This window comes from Canis lupus, chromosome 3 (assembly GCF_003254725.2).
Source record: "Canis lupus dingo isolate Sandy chromosome 3, ASM325472v2, whole genome shotgun sequence".
In the NCBI taxonomy this organism is placed as follows: Eukaryota; Metazoa; Chordata; class Mammalia; order Carnivora; family Canidae; genus Canis; species Canis lupus.
The window spans coordinates 20,453,815-20,477,212 of NC_064245.1; the positions used below are offsets into that span (position 1 = coordinate 20,453,815).

At 34.5% G+C, this 23,398-nt stretch overlaps 1 long non-coding RNA gene and 1 pseudogene across 2 annotated transcripts in view; both read left to right on the forward strand.

Annotated features, from left to right (window-relative positions):
• The window catches only part of LOC118354291 (uncharacterized), a 295,091-nt gene that overhangs the window by 97,689 nt on the left and 174,004 nt on the right, over positions 1 to 23,398 (forward strand). The gene's annotated exons all lie outside the window — the stretch shown is intronic.
• Positions 16,566 to 16,689, forward strand: LOC112654237 (U4 spliceosomal RNA; annotated as a pseudogene).

A 23,398-nucleotide genomic window follows, 5' to 3' on the forward strand; every position in this document is an offset into this window, starting at 1 on the left:
CTGTCATGAGAAAATGAGAGGGAAGGTCTAATGTGGAGTTCTATTGAGTGAAAGCTATTTGTGAATTCATGGTGAATTGAACCATTGTCTTCAGAGATACCATTTTGACATAATTAGATAAGTTAATGGTTAGCAGTAGCAATGCACACAGGAAATTTTGAAAAATAAAATGCTATTCACTTCTTAGCAATAGAAGAATGCAAAGTTTCCAACTACTATTTTATCCAAGAACTGTGATTAACTGTGATTATCTATCTATCTATCTATATTTCTATCTATATTTCTATCTATCTATTATCAATCAATCTGGAATTTTACTATAATAAATTTCATTATTTGAAAGTTAATTTTTTATATTAGTAAAATAGGAAGTAAAAAACCATGGCACAAATTGAACTCCAATTAAAAAAAAATAAAAAAAAACCCATGGCATTCTATGTTATATGTGGGGATGTAATGAGATTTATAAAGGCTTTTGTTTTCTTTATTTTTTTTTGTTTTCTTTATGTTTTTTGATGAACCTAGTACAATATGTCTATAATGACAAATTACAGGTCAAATAAAATAGTATGTCATCCATGTGATAAGGAATAAAATTGAAATAATGAAAATGTAAATATAGGTGGTTGAAAGATGATGTTTAAGGTTGCAATACTTTTATAAGAGTTATAAAACAGTCATTTCTCCTAATGAGAGTTACACACTCTCCTCTCTGCCTCCATGAAACTTTATTCCTTCTTTATTCTTGTACTTTCTTGTGTTATGTTTTATGTGATAGTTTCTCCTATAGTATTTTTGAAGTAAGTGATGAGTATAAAGGCAATCTTGAGATCTTTAAAAACAATTTCAATGTGATATTAAAAAAATCTGATTTTTAAGGAATGGTTATAGAGTGACAGTTACTGTAATATTACCACAGTTTAATGTATATCTTCATGATTGAAGAGAATACTGAATTTGAGTTAGAGGTTGGTGGATAAAGATTTAACTTTTACTATTCAAATTCATACCTGCTTTGTTAAAAATATCTGTTATAGAGTATAAAGAAGGGAAGAAGGGAAGGATAGAATCCTTAGGCATTCTAGTGTTTAAGAGTTAAGTAGAGGTGATGTAAAGAGAAGAAATGGCCAGAGAGGTAGAAAGGGAATTATGAGAGTGATTAATTAAGCTAAGGAATGGGAGCACCCAAGTTTAAGTAAAGAGGCCAAGAGAAATTTATATTAAAAGGAGTCTGTAGGATTTGATCAACAGAAACCTTTGCTTGAATGATTTCTGACTTTTATGGCAGCCATTAGCCTTATATAGGTTTGGGAGGAGTAAGTTATTTTTTTCCTCTGGCTCATCAGACCATCAAGTTTGGATTTGTAGAGCTTAGAGACCAAATCCTATAACACAAAAGATAACCTTGAGGCCCTTTTCTGGTCATAAAAATATCAGTCTCATAAAATGATTAAAAGTGATAATGTTCAGTCTATAAATTAATCAGGGGAAATGGGGACATAAATTTTAGCAACTTTGTGTCATGAGTTTGTGTAAAAGATTTTGTTAGAAGAAAAGACCATGTGATGTGAACTATGTTTCCAGATAAGGAGATGGCTGAGCAAATGAATCCTTGCTTAATCACCTGTTCTATTTTTTATGATTTAATATATGAATCTCTTTTACATGATTGCATTTTAGATTTGATTGATTTTGGTTTTTAATTGTTAAATATGGAATTGATTAGACTTAGTTTTATGGGAATATAATTGGATGTAAATTAGTCTTTGGTAAAATTTAAATTGAAAATATATTAGGCAAATTCCTTAACCTTTCCTTTTTTTTTGCCTCAGTTTCTTCATTTGTAAGATTAAAGCTTTGGACTAGATGGCCTTGAAGGTCCTTGTGAGGTCTAATAGTTGAAGACTACTGTTTTATTTAGAGGAAATAACTATATAGTTAATCAAAGCCTTCATTTTTCAAGTGATTATTTTGGTTTCTGAAAGCTTATGAGAAATCCCTTCACTTATGACTATTTTTTTCCATTATCTAGACTTGTCCTCATATAGATGGGGGCTAATAATCACATGAGTGGTAACGTGGAAAATGATGTCTTTCTTTCCCGTAGCCAAATTTTAAACAAAAAGGATGGTAGGCTCTCAGCAACCGGTGCTGTCTGCCTGACTTACATAGTATTGAATTATTACAAAATCACAGTCATTTTTAGAATTGTTTCAAATCTTGAGAAAATGCCTACTAGTTCATATAGCTAGCAGGCAGAGCTGCTCGCCCACAGCCTGATGCCATGACGTGTAATTCTTTCCTGTAGTCCCTACCCCTGCAGTCAAAGCTGGCTGCCTCTCATGCCATTTAGTGAAGTTGTCAGAGTATGGCATATGCTACCTCCAGAACCTGAAGAGGCATACCAGGTGTCATTCTTTCTTAGTGGTGAGAACTCCAGGATATAATTTGTATTTTACTTTTGAGGGAATGTTCTGGCATATGAAGATCACTTGACCCCTTAAAACTTCACTGTTATGTGAGGTCCCTGAATCCTTATAAGGTTTTTCATAGACTCTCTGGAGCCCATGTATCATACCAAGATCTCCCATATGTTTATCAGTTCTTACTCATCTGGTCTGAATAACATAATGTCATCAATATAGTGGGCCATTGTGATGTTTTGTGGAATGTACAGATGATCCAGGTGATTCATTTGGACTATATATGACAGAAGCTGCAGAGTTAAGGGGGCAAGACTAAATGTGTATGATTGTCCATATCATCTCATATGAATATAAACTACTCCTGGTCCTCTTTCCTGATAGAAGTGGAAAAGATCACGTTTCCCAGATAGATTGTACCTGAGGCTATATTAATCTGCTGTAGTAAATATACCACATCTGGCACATAGTTGTAATTGATTAAGTTTGTGGTTTTCAAATGCCATGTACAGGATCCATTTGGCTTGTACGGTTCATTAGGGCTATGATGTATTTAGATAGGGTATTATGGTAGCTACTACCTCTACATTCTTTAGTGCTATGAGGGTGGCACTAACCTCTGCCACCACCACCAAAATGAAACATTTTTAGTTGTGAAAGAGATATATGAGGGGTTTACATTAGGCTTTCTCTACTATGACAGCTTTTATCCTATATACCAAGGACCAGCTGTGGAGGTTCTATAGACTACAAAGTATGTCCATTTCAGTTACTGATCTGGTAACCAAAGCAATGGCCACCATGGACTTTATGGACCTGCTATGTGCCAGACTTGGTCCAGGACTGTACTTAATACCTGGTTTCCATATATCTCCACTCTTATAGAGGGCCATGATGAGTCTTTGGGCCTCTAGTTATCAATGTTTATTAATTAATTTATTTTATTTTAATTCCAGTATAGTTAACATACAGCATTATATTCGTTTCAGGTGTATAATATAGTGATTGAACAATTCCATGTATTACTCAGTGCTCATCAAGACAAATGTATTCTTTAATCCTCATCATCTATTTCATCCATGCCCCCATCCACCTCCCCTCTGGTAACCATCAGTCTGTTCTCTATAGTTTAGAGTGTTTTTGGTTTGTTTCTCTCTGTTTTTTTTTTCTCTTTTGTCCATTTGTTTTGTTTCTTATTTATTTCAAGTTTTTATTTAAATTCTAGTTAGTTATGGTAAAATTGGTTTCAGGTATAGAATTTAGTGATTCATCACTTACATACAACACCCACTGCTCATCACAAGTGCCCTTCTTAATACTCATCACCCATTTAGTCCATCCCCCTGCCCACCTTCTTTCCAGCAACCCTATTTGTTCTCTATAGTTAAGAGTCTCTTTTATGGTTTGCCTTCCTCTTTTTTTTACTTTTTTCCCCTGTGTTCATCCGTTTTGTTTCTTGAATTCCACATATGAATAAAATCATATGATATGTGTCTTTCTCTGACTTAGCATTATACTCTCTAGGTCCAAGCATGTTGTTGCAAATGGCAAAATTCCATTCTTTTTATCCATAAATAATATTATATATATAAATATATATATATATATTTGTATACATTGTGTGCATATATATAGTATTTATATAATATATATCCATTCATCATTCAGTGGATATTTGGGCTGCTTCCATAATTTGGCTATTGCAAATAATGCTTCAGTGAACATAAGGGTGCATATATCCTTTCCAATTAGTGTTTTTGTATTCTTTAGGTAAATACCCAGCAGTGTGATTCCTGGATCATAGGGTAGTTCTATTTTTAATTTTTTGAGGATCCTCCATATTGTTTTCCACAGCAGCTGCACCAGTTTGCATTCCCACCAACAGTGCACCAGGATTCCTTTTTCTCCACATCCTTGCTGACACTTGTTGTTTCTTGTGTTTTTGATTTTAGCCGTTCTGACTGGTATATCTTGCTGTAGTTTTGATTTGCATTTCCCTGATGATGAGTGATGCTGAGCATATTTTCATGTATCTATTGGCCATCTGGATGTATTCTTTGATGAAATGTTTGTTTATGTCTTCCGTCCATTTTAAGTTGCATTATTTGTTTTGAGGGTGATGAATTATCTAAGTTCTTTATATATTTTGGTTACTAGCCCTTTATCAGATATGTCATTTGGAATTATCTTCTTCCATTCAGTAGGAATGTCTTTTAGTTTTGTGAATTGTTTCCTTCACTGTGCAGAAGCTTTTTATTTTGATGTAATCAAAATAAATCAAATATTACATTTTGATGTAATCCTAATAGTTTAATTTTTGCTTTTGCTTCCCTTGACTCGGTTGACATGCCTAGAAAAATGTTGCTATGGCTGATGTCAGAGACATTACTGTCTGTGCTTTCTTCCAGGGTTTTTATGATATCAGTTCTCACATTTAGGTCTTTAATCCATCTTGAGCTTGTTTTTGTAAATGGTATAAGAAAATGATCCAGTTTCATTATTTTGCATGTAACTGAACTAGTTTTCTCAGCATCATTTGTTGAAGAGACTGTCCCATTGCATATTCTTGCCCCTTTGTTGAAGATTAATTGACCATATAATTGTGAGTTTGTTTCTGCGCTTTGTATCCTGTTCTCTTGATCTATCTATTTTTGTGGTAGTACCATACTGTTTTGGTTACTACAGTTTGTAGTATAACTTGAAATCTGGAATTGTGATGACTCCAGCTTTGTTTTTCTTTTTAAGATTGCTTTGGCTATTTGGGGTCTTCTTTGGTTAAGTTTATTCCTAGCTACTGTATTGTTTTTTGTTACAGTCATAAATGGGATTGTTTTCTTTTTTTGTAAATGGGATTTTTTCCCCTTAATTTCTCTTTCTTCTGCCTTATTGTTAGTGTATATAAATGCAATTAATTTCTCAACATTGATTTTGTATCCTGTGACTAAGCTTACTGAATTCATTTATTATTTCTAGTACTTTTTTAGTGGAGTCTTTAGGGTTTTATATATATAATGTTATATCATTTGCAAATAGTGAGAGTTTTACTTCTTTCTTCATCCACTTTGGATGCCTTTTTTTCCTTTTCTTGTTGATTGCTATGGCTAGGACTTCCAATACTATGTTGAATAAAAATGGTGAGACTGGACATCCTTATCTTGTTTCTGACCTTAGGGGAAGGTTTCAGGTTTTCACCATTGTGTATGATGTTAGCTGTAGGTTTTTCATATATGGCCTTTATTATGTTGAGGTATGTTCCCTCTAAGCTTACTTTGCTGAGAGATTTATTTTTATTATGAATAGATGTTGTACCTCTTCAAATGGTTTTTCTGCATCTATTGAAATTATCATAAGATTTTTATTCTTTCTGTTACTGATGTGTTGTATCATGTTGAGTGATGTGCAAATATTGAACTACCCTTGCATCCTGGAAATAAATCTAACTTGGTCCTGGTGAATTATTTTTTTAATGTATTGTTGGATTCCATTTGCTAATAGTTTGTTGAGGATTTTTGCATTTATGTTTATTGGAGATAGTGGCCTCTGGCTTTTTTTTTTTTTTTTTTTATAATGTCTTTATCTGGTTTTGGTATCAGGGTAATACTGGCCTCATAGAATGAATTTGGAAGTTTTTCTTCCTCTTCTATTTTTTGGAATAGTTTGGGAAGAATAAATAGATATTAGCTCTTCTTATCAATGTTAATTTAGATTCTGCATTCAGTGGACCTCAAAAAGTGTCAATGTTCCTCTTTTCCTAGTTAATGGTTATCTGAGTAAATGACTATAAACCCTTTTAAGCAAGGACTGCTGTATATACTTGCTGTGCTGTTGCAAGGTTCTTTCTCCTGGGGACCCACCATCTCTTTCAGGCGTTGGATCTTAGGTCTAAGAACTGGATCAGTTTGCAAAGTGAGCTTTTCACTGGGGCAGCTGCCCTAAACATCTTGATTATCTACCCTTGATTTCTTTTTGTTGTGCAAATTAGGAAATATACTTATTAGGTGCCCATCTCTTTCCCTTAGGAATTCTATGTTCTTTGAATCATCTCCATAGCTCCTTGGGAGCAGTTACTCACTCATAATGATAATAGCCCCCACCTTGCTTCTGATTGTTTAGCATCATTACTCCTTGGCCTCTATTACTATTTCTATTATCCCTAGTTGACTCTATCATGTCTACTGCTTTCTGGAATAGCATCTCCTACCATTAGTCCTAGCCTACAGAGGACAGCCACTGAGTTTCTTTCTTTCTTTCTTTTTTCTAATTTAAATTCAATTTGGCGACATATAGTATAACACCCAGTGCTCATCCCATCAAGTGCCCTCCTCAGTGCCCGTCACCTAGTTACCGCATACTCTCACCCACCTCCCTTCTGCAACCCTTTGTTTCTCAGAGTTAGGAGTCTCTCATGGTTTGTCTCCGTCTCTAATTTTTCCCACTCAGTTCCCCTCCTTTCCCTTATAATCCCTTTCATTATTTCTTATATCCACTGAGTTTCTGAGTGATTTTGGTACCCTCTAACCAGTACATTACTTATTATGTTTTCTAAGGTCACCCATGGCATATAGTCCCCTGATGTGCTTCTAGTCATTTGTAGTCCATCTACTACAGAATGCCCATTTCCCTAAACCTGTGGATCCTTTCCTTCACATCTGGCATTTCTATGTGTGGATCACAGCCTTTTTTAGGGTTCCAAAGATTGTCCAGGGGTATGTTTGCATTGTTACCTGGTCCCTGCCAGGATGTTAAATTATGTATCATGGGCAAATGCTTCCACATCAACAAATTTTCCTATATGCAAATTTATGCTTTATATATCCTTGATCTAGTACCATCAGGGTCTAGTTTTACTTTCCTAGCTCCCACTGATATATTTTTTCTAGGGCCTGTAACTTCTTCAGTATATTCTTATTTTGCCTTTTTTCCCTCAATAGGCCCAGAACTTTCTTGTCAAGTTATGTCATGACTTGATCCTAACAATTGGTTTGGGAGCTAGAGAAGGAAGTAGAAGTAGATCTTGAGAAGGGCATCTGGTATCTTTCAGAGCAGAGGCTCTGCATCATCTTCAAGGAAGGAGGGAACACTAGCTTTTTCAACACTTAGGGAGGTCGAGAGGTTTCAGTGAAACTTAAAGTTTCCAGATTTTTGAGTGCATCAACCTAAATGTTCCCATCCTATATTATATGCTCCTATTTTTTCCACATCAGAGCCCTGACCTTGGAATAGCAGACCTGTTGAGGCTGAGAATTCAGTATTTTCTGGAAATATGCTGTGTCACAATTAAATACTAGGTATGATACTTAGCTTTTCCTGCCCTTTGACTGCAAAAGAGTGGAGCCCCATTATATGCTTCTAAGGAGGGCCTGCGGCTTTCACATTTTGCTTTAAACTAATGGTAATTATCTTTAGCCTTTCATTATAATCAGTATTGCTAAGTCCTCCAGATTGCTCAGATATCTGAGATACTGCTTATGCCCATGTGTTCCCTTCCACCAGTTTGCTATTGGTGAGAATTATTACAATGGAACTGTTATAGTATGATGGGCTATCAGTAATCTACCTAGCGCCAATGACAGGTTCCATGTTACCAGCTGGCCAGTAGGTGATCCAGCTCTAACATTTCATTCTAGATTCTACTACCTAGGATTACTCTTGGTATAGTCTCTTAGATCAAATTCCCTGGAAAAATATCCTGAGACAGAGTTGTGTCTTCAGGTGGTTTACTGGTCATACTCTTGGGCATGAGATAGATAAAGAAGTAAAAAAGCAGGATGGAGATATTAAATTGTGATGCATTTGGAAGAAAAGCTTCAGCTGATCATATGAGCTGGGATGGTCTCTAAGAACTGTCTCAATTTGAGGCAGGGAGGGCAAACATTTCGGTCTCCAAAGAAAGCAGTCACTAAATGAAAGTTACCATTAAAAGTGGAGTAAAACTTTGGGCAGATGGCTTTTTTTCTATCAAAGCCCATTTACAGGAGGAAACTTGACTCTAAGCAGTCAATATCCAATATCTGTAATATAGGGGAATAAATGTCATGGTCCTGTATGTGGATCTTGGCAGCATTCCATAACATTTGCTGTAGATGTCATAAGAAGTGGTGTTTTAGCATTCTTTAAGTTTGTCTCTGTTTTGTGTTATTTAAATATTTTTTATTTTATTTTTTAAGTTTTTATTTAATTTCCAATAATATTAGTTTAATAAAGTTTAATATTAGTTTCAGTTTTAGGTGTACAATTTAGTGATTCAATACCAGGTGCTCATCACAACAAGTGGCCTCCTTAATCCCCTCACCTATTTCACCCACCTCCCCACTGGTAACCATCTGTTCTCTATAGTTAAGTCTGTTTCTTGGCTTGTCTCTTTTTCTCCTTTGCTTGTTTGTTTTGTTTCTTAAATTTCACATATGAGTGAAATTATATGGTATTTATCTTTCTCTGACTGACTTATTTCACTTAGCATTTTACTCTCTAGCTCTGTCCATGTTGTTGCAAATGGCAAGATTTCATTCTTTTTTTATGGTTGAATAATATGTCTTTGCATATATGTATATTTTTTCTTTGTATATATATTTATCATCTATCTATCTATCTATCTATCTATCTATCTATCTATCTATCTATCTATCTATTTATCTACACCTCATATCTTCTTATCCATTCATTAGTCAATGGACATTTGGGCTCTTTCCATAATTTGGCTATTGTAGATGATGCTGCTATAAACATGTTATTTTTATTATTTTTTGTTTATTTTAAGTAACCTCTACCCCGAACATGTGGCTTGAACTCATAAGCTGGAGATCAAAGTCACATGTTCTACTGACTGAGCCAGCCAGATGTCATTTTGTTTTAGTAGTATTCTTAAAAATGAGTGTTCTCATTTATGAAAAAAAGTAGCTTCATTCAAAAAACCAAAGCCTGTAAACTTTCTAATTTCTAAATTTCTAATCTTTTTTCCCTCTGATTTTTAAATTGAATTTTCTTAAGACTTGTGGTAATTGGAGAAATTAATTTGGTTTTGAAGTACCTTAATAAAAGTGAGTTAGCAAAAAGTCAGCATTAGAAAACACTAGTTTCTTAGAGCCTATCATGCTTCCTATTTAAAAATGGTGTGGTTTGCTGCCAATATTCCTCTCCAGGAAGATTCTATCCACCCCTCAATCAAGATAAGACATGCTTTGTTCCAGAGCTACTGAGAGTGTTGGTTGCTATAGCTCACACATTCCTTCTAAAGTTGCCTCGGAATTGCCCTTGGCCAAAGGAAGCCACTTTGCAGATGGTTATGGCCTGTCTCCAGTTCCATGGCACCACTCATCCCTTCATTGGGCCACATGGGGTATAAAAGCTTGGTCCCCTTGCCTCAGTTTGGGACAATTTGGAAGGACCATTGCTACTAGAGTTCATCACAGGAAATGCTAAGGTCTCTGTTACAACTGTCTCATGGTTCGACCCTTCCCTCTGTCCAGTTCTGCTTTCCCTTTTTCTTTCTGTGTATTGTGCTGAGAGCATTTTCCAATAAATTTCCCAAAGGCAAATATCTATCTCAAATCTGTTTCTAGAAAACCCAGCCTGAGAAAATATTCTTTTTGTCACTTGATTATGAAAGAAAGGGAAATCATTCCTCCAAATAATAATGATAAAACAAGGTAGGTACATAATGTATTATATTCTAAAATCTGTTTTATTTAAAGATCTTATTTATTTATTCAGGAGAGACACAGAGAGAGTGGCAGAGACCTAGGCGGAAGGAGAAGCAGGCTCCATGCAGGAGCCCAATGTGAGACTTGATCCGGGACTGCAGGATCATGATCTGGGTCGAAGGCAGGAGCTAAACCGTTGAGCACCCAGGTGTGCCTAAAATCTAATTTTCAAAGGCAAGAGTCACATTTCCTGTTAAGCATATCAACATGAAAATATTTTAAACTGATTATTCTGACTAAATTTTTAGTGCCTGCTATCCAATTGTGATTAGCAGTTTGTTAGTTATAATAAAAACATTTCAATTACTCTTCTTTTTCTCTTCATATATGGTTCCAGATAATAACTCAGGGAATGGTCTTTCACTAAAATGAACTTTGTCAGAAAGACTGGGGAAAAGACATTGCAAGATTTTAAGGGAACTATGTTATTGCCAACCTTAAGATGTAAGATAAATTTTTAAAAAATATTCTCAGAAACAAAATTAGGAACATTTTGTTTTCTGGGTCACCTTGGCAAAGAAATGTAATGTCTCTGAGCACCACTTGTCCCTTTTGTAAAATGGAGACAATACTGACACTTTCAGCAAAAACTTTGGTTAATGTTCATTCAGCCTAGACTCCATTTAAAAGCATCTTGAAGTTATATTACAGACTTCTGTAGCAGGCAATATGGCTGAGTAGATGTTCAGAGAACACTTTTTAGGGAAGGACACTTAAAATACTGGATAAAATATTTAAAAATCTCATATTTTTAAATACATGGCTAATTTGTGGGCTGAAAGGAGCATCTTCAGAAACCAAAATGAGAAAGCGTAAATCTAGATATATAAACAATTACACTATTGGGCATTATCTGAGAGGAGAGGGAAGGGAAGGGAAGAGTATTTGCATTGCCCAGTTAGCCTACCTGAATTTGTTCACACTGTACACATGTGATAAAGGCAACAAAACTTGAGGCCTTGATAGGTGGCAAGATCATATCAGAGATACTGCACAAAGTTACTACGCTGCCAGAGGCCATGAGAGCAACCCTTTTCCCCTAGATTGCTTAGTCATGACTGTGACACCAGTCCATTGTGCCTGCCACATTCATGGAACATGTATTAAGATTTCTAAATGGTCACCAAGAGAGGGGCAGGTGCTTCCTACCCTTCCTCCTAGAATCTTCACTATACACAGAAATCAATTCCAGTCAGCTAAAAGATTTCAGTGGGAAAGGCAAGTCTTCAATACTTTTAGAAGTAAATATGTAATTTCTGCATAGGAATGGATTAATACATCAAAATCACAAAACATGAAGAAAAAAATGATAAATATGACATTAATTTATCAAAAGATTCCCCCAAACAGGTAAAATGTCAAGTCACAAACTGACAGAAAATATTTGCAACATGTATAATCAATAAAGGATAGCATCTAAAATATTTAAAAAAAACCCAGAAAACCAATAAAAAAGGTAAACAATCTTCTGGAGAAGGTAAAAGATGTTAATAGACATTTCATAGGAGAGGAAAAATGAATAACCAATAAACTTATGAAAAGATATTCAACTTTATTAGTAATCAGAGATATGCCAACTTAAACCACAGTGAGATACATTCTATATCTATTATATTGGTAAAACTTAAGGTAAATTCACCAAAATTTGATGAAGATATAATAAACTGCACAGTCATTTTAGAAAACACCTTGGCATGATTTAATGAATTTGATATACTTCATACACTCCTTCATAACTTCTACAAACCATCAATTTTAGACATAGACTTTACAATGTTTTCTAAGTCCTGATGTGCTAAGAACAGTTTGATATATACCACTTTTCCTATCTCTTTGCTTTCCCCCAAGTTTTTCTAGCTTGATAAAATTTATTGTTTTATCATTATACTTAAAGGACATATATGATTTACTTAATGAATCCCTCTTATTAGGGACTACGTTTTGGCAATTCTTTACTCATTTTTCATCATTTTTTCCTTCTAAAAATATGTAGGCAATATGAAGCAATTAAATTCAATGTTTAGATTTGGTCCACCATCAGTAGGGTACACATGGCTCTCCCATGGGATCTGCTTAAGTCAGATTGATAGTTAAGAATCCCCTGAAAGACACTACCACCCGATGGTTAACATAGGGGATCATCTGAACTAGCTGCTTTTTCTAATTCTCTCTTCATCTCTTAGTGATCTTACAAATGTTTTTCTGTTTCTCTTAACATCCTAAAACAACATTTTTTCCACCTTAAGGGATATACATTTTTTTCCAGATTTCCTTAAAAATATTTTAAAAGAGAAGTACCTCTCAAGAACAGTATCTCATCTAAATCATTTAAAAATGTTCTTCAGAACCTACTGAAAATTTTCTACCTATTTCCTTATCGAACTAATTGTGTTTTTCATGAAACAAGGAATTCTTAAAACAGGTACACAAAAAGTTATAGTAGTCTCATTACTTTTTGTTGTCTTTATGTGTTTGTATTTTTTTCTTTTCCTTAAAGTCTTTGTGTATTTAAAGTTTTTAGTATTGCGTGGCTGTTCCCATATTTTTCACCATGAATGCATGTCTTTTCAACCTTCACCTATAGAGATTCTGCTTAAATGTAGCTTAATTTTATGTGAGAAATGCATTCTGAGTTAGTAAATGGGGGATTGACTATGATTATAAATAGTGCCACCTTGTAACATTTTAGGGCAATGGCAACCATGCGGTCTTAATAATTCCTAATGTGTTCAGCTTATCCAAGTAAACCCCATTTAAGCATGATAATACTTTATCTAGTAAACTCCTTTTATAGTCTCTTCCATCTTTCCATCCTCAAATACTTATCCAGTCTACAATTTGCTATTGATAGAAAGATGTGCTAATGATATAAACATACATAGTTTCTCAGTGCTAGGTATATGTCTTTTAGAAAGTACAATATTTCCCCATGTCCTAAGACATTTTAGTAAATAGAAACAGTGGCTTTGGGTATTTGACAGAGATAGAATTGTACAGTATAAAAAATTGTACAGTACACATACTATGTCAGTATATATTGTTTGAGCAGTTTAAGCTAGTTCTAATACTAGAACCATTATATCTCTATAATTTAATCTAGAGTATTAAGTTCAGCTGAACTAAATCCAACTGACCAAATTGCCTAGTTACATACAATTCTACCACAAGATAAAGAAAATTCTATTTGTGGACCATATAAAACACTAACAGATTGGAAGAATACGGTTGGCTTAAAGAGATTCAACTCAAGGGTAGAGCTGTGTCCATGGGGGGTCAGAATTGTTCAGTTTAGGAGATGTTGTATGTTTGTACAAAGACTATGATTTTATTGATAATTTTTTCTGTGTCATAACCCAAGAGGGTCAATAAGATGTTTTTTGTTTGTTTTTAAGAAATACAAGGATAACTTTTATGTCTTCATTAGAAAAATAATTTAACAGCAATAGTGATTAACACTTACTTGAGAAACCCTGAGGTAGTTCTAAAAGAATTTCATAGCACAAAGTTTGAAAGGATTCCCTCCTCCTTTATTGTGTGAGGAGAGGGGAAAAAATCATTCTCAATGACACTTCAAATGTAAATTACCCAGTTTAAAAATGATCAAAGGCAGAGGAAAACATGTTGAAGATCACTATGACTGTCTTGAATCACATTTCTAAGGGCATGACACCAGTGACATGATTGCTTACCTTTTGTGTTATTAGACTATGATGGGCAATAACCACTGAATTCTGACTGAGATAAACCATCAAAAGATTATGTTTCCCATATCAAACTGTCAACTCAAACATTTTATTTATCTCTTGGTTCTTCCTTTGGGAAGCCAAATATGGGGGAATGAATGCCAGTGTGATGTTGGATAAGACTTGGATTGTTCTCACCTACAAGACAGCTTCAAATAACCTTTGCTTCTCCCCCCCCACCTTTATTGATATATACTTGATATATAACATTATTTGAGTTTAAGGTGTACAGTATAATGATTTGATATACGTATATATTGCGAAAAGGTTACTACAATGTTAACACATCTATACCTCACATAGTTACATATTTTTTGTGTGGTAAGAACTTTACTCTCTTAGCAACTTTAAAATACACAATACATTATTGTTAACTATAGTCACCATGCTGTATATTATACCCCCAGAACTTATTTATTGTATAACTAAAAGCTTGTACCCTTCACCCATTTTTACTCCCCAAACCACATCTGCCTACTACTGTCTCAGGTAACCACAAATCTGTTCTCTGTTTCTAGGAGGTTTTTTTTTTTTTTTTTTTTTTTCTTTCAGATTCTGCATATAGGTGAGATAATTTACTATTTGTCTTTGTCTGACTTATTTCACTTAGCCTAACGTCCTCAACTTTTGCATCTATAATTCATTCCCTTTCTAATGAATATTTAGGTATTTTGGGAATACCATTTTGGATATTAATATTTTCCTCTGATTCCCAGTCAGTCAGCCTGTCATGTTGGATACTTAGGGGTGATTAAAGGGGAACATTAGAATGTCCAGTTAGCTCAGTTGGTCCGAGCATGGTGCTAAAAGGAAATAATAAGACAAAAAAATATCCGATGTGGTGGAGATGTTTACAATGAAGACAAGGAGAGTAGGAACAATCAAAATAGCAGAATTTAATACAACCAAGGAAAAACAGTTATAAAAATGACAAACTTCTTGCCATAGGTCAGCCTATCGGGAGGAATATATTGAGCACCTGAAGCATATACACTAGGATTGAGTTTGGTCTTGAGGAGTTTACTAGACCAGGTTATCTTTCTATGGAGGCATCTCCCAGTAGGAGGACAGAATCATCTACAGGCCTGCTGCTTTCTTCCCATGCTATAACTTTTAGATTTAATCAGCATGTTAAACCTCACCAAAAAGGAAAGTTCAAATTCAAATGGTCTTATTGGCAAATTCCACCAAATATAAAAAACATGGTGCCAATCATACACAAAATCTTCCATTCAAAAGAATGACCATATTCCAATGTTTTTATGAGGCCAGCATAAACTTCATACCAAAATCCGAGAAGGTTAGTATTAGACAAATATCAGGCCAATCTCATTCATGAATGTAGATACCAAAATTCTAGACCTGTATGAGCAATCTGAAACTGTCAATATATGAAAAGGATATTATATCATAATCAAATATATTTTAACCCATAAATGCAAGATTGGTTTAACATTGGCAAATCAATTAGTGTCATTTTTCACATTAACAGTAATAAAAAAGTAGATGCAGAAAAATAATTTGATAAAATTCAAAATTCATTCATGATAAAAACTTTTAACAAACTAGAAATAGAGGAAAAATCCTTAATTTGGTCATGGACATCTACAAAAAGCCTATAGCAAGCACCATACTGAAAGGACTGTTGCAAACTTTCCTCTGAGCTAGGAATGAGAAAGGAAGGCCTTACTTCTATTGTATATTGTTTTGTGGGCAAGAGAAATTAAAAGGTATAAGGATTCAAAACAAAGAAATAAAAAATGTTTTCTTAGATAATATAATTATATGCATTGAAATCCAAAGCAGTGTGCACTTAAGTTATATAATTAATAAGTTTAGCAAGTTTTCTGGGTATAAGGTCAACATACAAATTTTTATATATTTCTACATAACAGAATAAAATTAGAAAATGTAAATTAGTGTTAAAAATAACTATTTTTAGTAGCATTAAAAACACAAAATCCGTGGATATAAATCTAATGAAGGATATGTGAGGCATCTACACACAAACTTATAAAACATTATTAATGGAAATTAAAGATAAATCACAGGATGTGTGTACCATGTTTATTGATTACAGGATGTAACGTATAGATGTCAACAGATTACGTAAAGATTTATAGATTTAAATCACAACCAAAATCTAAATCACTTAGATTTAAAAAAAAATTTTTTTTTAAAGATTTTATTTATTCATAAGAGACACACAGAGAGAGGCAGAGACATAGGCAGAGAGAGAAGCAAGCTCCATGAAGAGAGCCCGATGCGGGACTCAATTCCGGGTCTCCAGGATCGAGTCCTGGGCCAAAGGCAGACACTCAACCGCTGAGCCACCCAGGCGTCCCCCCTCTTTTTTTTTTAATTTTTAAAATTAACAGGGTGATTCTAAAATTTATATGGAAATTCAAAAAGCTAAGAATATCCAAAATACTTTTAAAGTGGCAGAAAAATATAGACAACTCATACTATTGAATATCTGGCCTACAAGTCACAGTAATTGCTAATAGACCCATAGAATAGAAAAGAATAATCAGAACTGAATGTACACAAACATGAAGACTTGATTTATGATTAAAGTTAAAGAATAGCAGGGTAATGCAAAGACAGTCTTTTCAGTTGATGGTGCTGGGTCAATTAAATATTCATATGGGAAAAAATAAAATTCAACCTCTGTCTTTCTCCATTATTAAGTCTGGTTGAGCTCTGAGCATTGGTAGAATTGTAGCCAATGAGGTATATCTGAGGCACAATTGTTGCTAATTGAAATTCTGGTTGAAGACTAGAGCTAAATATAAATAGTAAACTAATAAACATTTCTAGAAAATAACATAAAAGAAAATCTGCATGATCTTGCCATGAGGAAAGATTTCTCAATATGAGGAAAAAAGCATTAACCACAAGTGAAAATATAAATAAATTAGACTACATTAAAATTAAGACGTTTTAATCATCAGAGGACACTGAGGAGAAAGTGAAAAGGCAAGCCACATAGTAGGAGAAGATATTTGCAATACATGCAGTTGACCAAGGTCTCATTCCCAAATATAGAAAGAGTTTCTACAAATCAGTAAGAGGACTAGATAATCCTTATAATAATGGACTCTTGCTTTTAAAACTTTATTTTTAATTTTTATTTCTTAAAAATTTTATTATCAAAGTATAGTTGATAGAGAATATTATATTGGTTTCAGGTATATAACACAGTGATTTGACATACAGTATGCTGTGCTCACCGCAATAATTGTCACCATACAATGTTATTACAATATTATTGACTGTATTCTCAATGCTGTACTTTTCATCCCTGTTACTTATTTTATAACTGGAAACTTGTATTCCAGTTATCTTAATCCTTTTCACTTATTTCACTCTTCCTCCTACCATCCTCTCCTCTGGCAACCATCAGTTTCTTCTCTGCATTTATGAGTCTGTTTCTATTTTTTTGTGTATTTTTTGTTTGTTTTTTAGATTCCACATATAAATGAAATCACATGGTATTTGTCTTTCTCTGACTTATTTCACTTAGCATAATAGTCTCTAGTTTCATCTGTGTTGTTGCAAATGGCATGATCTTATTCTTTTTTGGGGGTTAATATCCCGTAATATATATCAATTCTTTATCCATTTATCAGTCTTTGGGGATGCGTGGGTGGCTCAGTGGTTGAGCGTCTGCCTTCAGCTTAGGGCGTGATCCTGGAGTCCTGTTATGGAGTCCCACATCGGGCTCCCTGCATGGACCTGCTTCTATCTCTGCCTATGTCTCTGCCTCTGTCTTTGTCTCTTATGAATAAATAAATAAAAATCTTTAAAAAATACAACTATTTATCAGTCTGTGAACATTTAGGTTGCTTCTGTATCTTCGCTATTGTAAATAATGCTGCAGAGGATATGGGGGTACCTAATTTTCTCAAATTAGTGTTTTCACATTTTCTTTGGGTAAATACCCAACTAGTGGAATTACTAGATTATATGGTAAATTTCTATTTTTGACTTTTTTGAGGAATCTCTATACTGTTTTCCACAGTGGTTGCACCAATTTGCATTCCCACCAACAGTGCACAAGTGTTCCCTTTTTAAAACAACCTTACCAATAGTTGTTACTTCTTGTCTTTTTGATGCTAGCAATTCTGACAGCATGAGGTGATATCTCATTTTGGTTTGGGTTTGCATTTGTCTGATGATTAGTGATGTTGAACATCTTTTCATGTGTCTGTTAGCCATCTGTATGTCTTTGTTGGAAAAAAAATGTCTTTTTGGATCCTCTGTCCATTTTTAAATTGTGTTATTTATTTTTTTGGTGTTCAATTGTATAAGTTCTTTATATATTTTGGACAATATTTGAATAATAATATCCTTTATTGGATATATCATTTGCAAATATCTTCTTCCATTCAGTAGGTTGCCTCTTTACTTTGTTCATGATTTCCTTTGCTGTACAAGAGCTTTTTATTTCAGGGTAGCCCAAGTAGTTATTTTTTGCCTTTGTTTCCCTGGCCTATGGAAATATCTATAAAAATATTGCTAAGGTTGATGTCCAAGATATTATTGTCTATGTACTAAAGTTGTGCGTACTCAACTTATGACCTAAGGATTCTAATTTTTTATGAATAGGATCAATGGATATTGACACAGAAATACATATATAAGAATGTTTGTGGTATTATTATTTGTAAAGCACAAACTAGAAATGCTTGATGACAGTAAGATGGATAGATTAGGATTATTTATGCATTTAAGTGCTACATTGCTACAAACATCAATGAACTTTAGTTACATGCAACAATATGAGTTGACTTCAAAAGAAGAAGGACAGACACAAAAGAATATATATTGCTGATTCCACATATATAAAGACTGAAAATAGGTTAACTAATGGTGTTCAAAGTCAAGATAGTGGTTATCCTTGGAGAAGAGGAGATGTAAGTGACTTTTTCTTCTTACACCTGATAGATGTTTACATGGATGTGTTCACATTGTGGTAATACATGGATTCATTATGTATGCATGTATGTATGTATGTAAGTATGTAATCTCCAATCTGAACCAATTCTCTTGAGAGCTACAGCTAACCCCAGGTCAAAGCCACCTTATTACCATCATTTCTCACATGACTTGATGTAACATTTTCGTGATTTTTCTCTCTGCTTTTATTCTTAATCCTCTTTAAAGGAGAATGTTCTTGACACAGTATCCAGAAGTTTCTCTTAAAAATTAAGTCAAAGTATATTACTCTGCTGCTCAAAATCCTATAGTGGTTCCATGTTTCATACAGTGTAAAAGCTGTGAAGCCCTTACATTCACCTACAAGAACCTACATGGTCTGATTCTCAATGACCTTTGTGTTATTATCTTCTATTCCTCCCTGCCAGCTTACTTGTCCCTCACAACTCCACGGTACCCACCTTGGCCCTCTTGCAGTACCTGGAACATAACAACGTGCTCCTTTCCACCAGTGTTGTTCTACTAGTCTGGCATGCTCTTTCTTGAGATGGGGTCTAACTTACTCCTTCCAAATCTCTTTTTGATGTTACTTTTCATGATGCTTCTCTCACAATCCTATTTAAAATGATAACTTGGCCCTCCCCCATTAGTTCTCCAACTTCCCTTTACCTTGCCTTCATTCTTATTTTGTATGTAACACTTCTGTCTCTTTAGCATACCATATTTTGCCTTTATTTTTTATTCTTATTATTACTTTTCTTTCCTTGCTAGAAAAAAATAACACATTTGTTATCTGTCACTTCCTTCAGGGATTCTTCTTTCATTCACCAATACATCTCAAGAACTTAAAACATTGTAGGTAAATATTTGTGGAATAAATGAATGAATAAATCTATTGAATGTATGACATGTGACAAAATTTCTGTTGGGCATTGGGGGTGTGATGTTGAGCAAAACCAAGAATAGACACTGCTCTCACAGACCGTTTGCCAATTTGAGAGGTGGTTATCGCATGAAAACATAAACAAATGTTTAGTTGCAAGTGTGATAAGAGCTAATTGTGTAATTGAGAATACACAATTCAGGAATTTATTTTGGTCTGAGGTGGGTCAAGAAAAGGTGTACCAGAGAAAGTGATGTTTGAGCTGCGATATGATGAAGGTGGGCAAGAGATTCCAACTTCTTAGACCTGGAATGGGGCCCAGGTATGAACATTTTAAAGAAAATTCTGCTGGTATTTCTAATATAAAGGCAGCCTGGAGAACCACCCTATACCAAGGCTTTTCCACCTTTAATTTATAAGTCACCTGGAATCTTGCTAACATTCAGATTCTTATTCAGAAGGTCAGGTATGGGCCCTGAGACTCTATGGGTCTATGAAGCTCCTAGATGATGCTGATGGTCTGTGGGTTACATCCTGAGAAGTAAGGCTATATAATGTTGGCCCCAAACTGTCTCATGAAGACACAGTGTTTTATACATTATCAGCTAATTTGGAATCCTCCCTCCTTGCTTCAGTTATATGGACTATGTATCCTGAGAATCTGAATATTTCAGCTCACAACATGGATGTTGTTCAGCTGCCTCATAAATTTGTATTAGGTAGGCTTTGTTTACATGTTCTATGTGTATATTTGTGCATGTATGTTGTTTGTTTTTCTCTTCCCCTTTGGGCTGGGTCCTCCCACAGAGCAGGGACTGTGTTCAAGTCTTTGTGCCCTCTGTCAAATCCATTGTGGCCATGATAAATACTCAGTTTCTATTGAATAGTACTAATTCTATCCAGGCAAATCCTTTTCTTTCCATATGTATCAAGGATGATGTAAATTATACTTTGAAATTCATTTTCATTCATTTTCACCTTGCCATGAATATAAATGACAACACTTATATTTACAGCATGCCTGGTCAAACACATATTTATGAGAAAAATTAAAGACTATAATAAATGTAATAAGTAATAGTAGAAAATAACAGTAATAAAAATATTCATATTTTCAACTGATTGTCAGAGTATTTTTAAGAACTCTGGGGAGAATTTGAGTTTTCAAAAATAGAACATTATTTCAAGTTTATTTGTTGAGTACAGAGTTGTACCAGGAAAAGCATGGTTACTTTTTCTTCCCTCCCTCCCTCCCTCCCTCCCTCCCTCCCTCCCTCCCTCCCTCCCTCCCTCCTTCCTTCCTTCCTTCCTTCCTTCCTTCCTTCCTTCCTTCCTTCCAATATGTCCTAATTACACAGTTTTGTTGCAAGCTTTTTAAGAGCAGGGGTTTTAACTAACTTTTGAGTTAGTATTTATTTAGCACCTATTTTGGGGGCTTGAGTTTGCAAGGATATTAAAAGCCTATGGTAATGATTAGGAAAAGAGTCAAGGGTATATCTGAATGTTGATGTTTACTTTAAGTGGAAGGGATAATGCTCCCCTGAGATAGCTCACCTATATTGGCCAAAGCCACATACACTGATTTTCTACTTAAACCAGAAATTCATTGAGTAGATAGTTTAAAATTGAAACAACAACAAAGGTACACTTACTGAGTGCCATTCTAGGCACTTATATTAACTTGTTTAGAAGGCAATTATTATTAGCTCAGTTTTATAGACTAGACTCTGAGGGTCAGAAAGGCTAAAATTGAAAATTACCTCTTCCTTGAAGTGGAGTGTATTTGAGATAACACATTAAAATTAGACTATTTCAGAAAGGCAATGGAATAGAGCAAAAAAAAAAAAAAAAAAAAAAAAAACCATAGCTCTGGAATCAGACAGATTCACATGAGAATCCTGGCTCTGCCACTAATTCACTATAAATCCTTGGGTAAATCACTTAACCTCTCAGGACTGCAGTTTTCTCATCTATGAAATGAGATAAAATCACATATCCTACTTATTTTACTTGAACTACTTTGACCCACCTTGACTAGGAAGTAGACTAAAGAGGAACTGACTTGGTGTATCACCTCATAGGCACCCTTCTGTCACCGAAAAAAATCAAATTATAAAATAATGTTTCTTCTCTCCTTTCCTCCTCCCTTTTTTCTTCTTCCTAAGTAACTACCATTTGTTATGCACCTGCTTTGTATCAAATTCTTTACATACATAAACTAAGCTTTTTAAAATTTCCTCTCTTCTGTCTTTTATTTATTCCCAGTTACTTTTTTTCTGAGTGATCCAGTGAAAGAGGTATTGGTAACCCTCAATTACAAAGGAATTAAGTAGGAGTCTGGTCCAGTTCACCATTGCAAGTCATGCATGGATGCTTGAACCATATACCTTAAGAGATAAAAAGCTAGAATAAAGTTAATATAAGCATGGTGGGGACATGTTCATCTATGTGTTTTAGTTCTGTCACTTAGTGGCAATAAGAAGGGATTTGGAGAATACTTATTAAATTGGGGATGACCCATTGGAAGGCAAAAACAACAACATCAAAATCACAACAATGACTGCAATCTTTATATGTGTCAGAAATTGTGCTTTCCATGTACAGTCTCACAGCAACTCTGTAAGGAATGAGTATTTTAACCTCATTTTACATATGATAAAATTGAGCCCCATGGATTAACCTTGCATAATTTTGAGTTGAGATCCAGATTTTTCTTCACATGTTTAAATAGATTCAAACATGTAGTTTCTCATATATTGCAAAATTGATAGCTTGAAATAAATATTAGTAGCCATTATCATGCATTTATGCCATATATGAATGTAGATGAACCTCACAAACATGGTGCTGAGTAAAAGACAGCAGAAAAATAACATGTAGTGTATGACTCCATTTATAAAGTTCAAAAACAAGTACATCTTAGCTAGAATATTGTAGCAAGGACAGCATATTGGAAGCAAAGTAGTTAACTTTGGGAAGGTAGTGATTGGGGCAATATGCTGCCTATGAAATAGAAATATCATGTGTTTCTGAGTTACTGGTAATGTTCTTACTCTTGATCTGCTGGATGCTGATTTACATGTTCATTTGGTGAAAATTTATAGAGCTACACTTATTTTTTTGTTTTTCTGAAGTTGGCTGAATAGATGCTATCAACCAGATGCTAGAGTAGCTATGAGACTTATACCTATAGGATCATCCTGGAACCCCAGGCCAGGCTGGTTCCCAAACTGAGGCCTGGCAAATGGAGCACTCCAACTGGCCAGAGTAGAATTTCTTTTGGAGGATTGGTGATTTGAGACCACTAGGGTAGTGCTTACATAGCTGATTTGGAATGATTCAAATTGTTTATATAAATGGGGGCCTAAAAATTTTTTTTAAAAGATTGTATGTATTTATTTATGAGAGACACACACAGAGAGAGGCAGAGACATAGACAGAGGGAGAAGCCTGCTCCTCGCAGGGAGCCCAATGTGGGACTCGATCCCTGGACCAGGATCACACCCTGAGCGGAAGGCAGGTGCTCAACTGCTGAGCCACCCAGGTGTCCCTAGATGCTATATTTAGATTAAAAGTAAATAAATAAAAAAATTCATAAATAAGCTCCACTTTAATTTTATTTTTATATAATTTATTATATATATAATCATATATAATATAATATTGTATATATTATTTATAATTTTATATAATTTCTTTTATTCCTTG